At 40.8% G+C, this 1,757-nt stretch overlaps 1 pseudogene; it reads left to right on the top strand.

Annotated features, from left to right (window-relative positions):
* Positions 1 to 472: 472 nt before the first annotated feature.
* Positions 473 to 643, top strand: LOC108522829 (40S ribosomal protein S29 pseudogene; annotated as a pseudogene).
* The last annotated feature ends 1,114 nt before the right edge of the window (positions 644 to 1,757 follow it).

The following is a 1,757-nucleotide window of genomic DNA, read 5'->3' as shown; positions in this document are numbered from 1 at the left end:
ATACTTGTTTGTTAATTTACCGGTTTGCTAACTTACTGAGTTTATTTATTAGCTTAGACAGTTTTGTTGTTGTTTTTGAGACGGAGTTTTTTGTTGTTGTTTTTGAGACAGAGTTTCTCTCTTGTTGCCCAGGCTTCAGTGCAATGGCTCAATTTCAGCTCACAGCAACCTCCACCTCCTGGGTTCAAGCAATTCTCCTGCCTCAGCCTCTCGAGTAGCTGGGATTACAGGCATGTACCACCATGCCCAGCTAATTTTTGTATTTTTAGTAGAGACAGAGTTTCTCGATGTTGGCCAGACTGGTCTTGAACTCCTGACCTCAGGTGATAGACCCGCCTTGGCCTCCCAAAGTGCTGGGATTACAGGCCTGAGACACCGCACCCAGCCTAGACAGGTTTACCACATGGTTTATGGTTTTTTATATAAGATTATATGATCCTTTTCTTTACCTTGTTGCACTCCTGAGAGCAAGATGGGTCACCAGCAGCTGTACTGGAGCCACCCGTGAAAATTAGGCCAGGGTTCTCACTCTTGTTGCATCTGTTCAAACCGGCATGGTCTGATCCAGAAATATGGCCTCCATATGTGCCTCCGATGTTTCCGTCAGTACATGAAGGATATCGGTTTCATTGCGTTGGACTAAATGATCTATGATCTTCCTTTAAAGGATTATCCAAAGCATCTACTCAATGAAAAACCATGATAGTTCTTTGTACATAAAATAAACATTTGAAAAGAAAAAAAGATTATATGATCTACAACCTTCAACTTTGAACTTATTCATCTTCAATTCCTTTTTTTTTTTTTTCTTTTTTTCTGAGACAAAGTCTCACTCTTGTCCCCAGGTTGGAGTGCACTGGCATGATCTCTGCTCACTACAACCTCCGCCTCCCAAGTTCAAGTGATTCCCCTGCCTCAGCCTCCCAAATAGTTGGGATTACAGGTGCCTGCCACTATGCCTGGATAATTTTTTTGTATTTTTAGTAGAAATGGGATTTCACCATGTTAAGCCAGGCTGGTCTCAAACTTCTGACTTCAGGTGATCTGTCTGCCTCGGCCTCCCAAAGTGCTGGGATTACAGGTGTGAGCCACCGTGCCTGGCTTCATCTTCAATTTCAATTGCTCTTTTATATTCTTGGCTGGGCATAGTGGCTCACGCCTGTTATCCCATCACTTTGGGAGGCCAAGGTGGGCAGATCATGAGGTCAGGAAATCAAGACTATCCTGACTAACACAGTGAAACCTGTCTCCACTAAAAATACCAAAAAAAAAAAAAAAAAAAAAAATTAGCCTGGCATGGTGGGGGTGCCTGTAGTACCAGCTACTTGGGAGGCTGAGGCAGGAGAATGGTGTGAACCTGGGAGGCAGAGCTTACAGTGAGCCGAGATCATACCACTGCACCAGCCTGGGTGACAGAAAGAGATTCAATCTAAAAATAAAAAAAGACATTGTAGCCAACAAATACTTGCAATGATTACATTTTGATTAAAAACATAATCTTTTAAAAGGAGTAATTATTTCTTTATTCAATGAATCCTTTGATATAGTCACTTTAAAATTTCCTCACGCCCTACACACTCAATGGCTTAAATAATGACTTTACACTTGTAAAAAAATATCCTACAGCAACACTGTGACTGTCAGAATTCTCTTTTTGTTCATGGACCGTTTTTAAATATACATATTTTGTTTTTCTTATTAAAAGTTCATTTTTCTGTCATGACCTAAATATTGATAAAAATACAGAGGATTGGTTT

This window comes from Rhinopithecus bieti, unplaced genomic scaffold (genome assembly GCF_001698545.2).
Source record: "Rhinopithecus bieti isolate Rb0 unplaced genomic scaffold, ASM169854v2 scaffold_70224, whole genome shotgun sequence".
NCBI classification, from domain to species: Eukaryota; Metazoa; Chordata; class Mammalia; order Primates; family Cercopithecidae; genus Rhinopithecus; species Rhinopithecus bieti.
The sequence above is the reverse complement of the archived record's forward strand: the minus strand, read 5'-3'. Positions and strand labels throughout refer to the sequence as shown.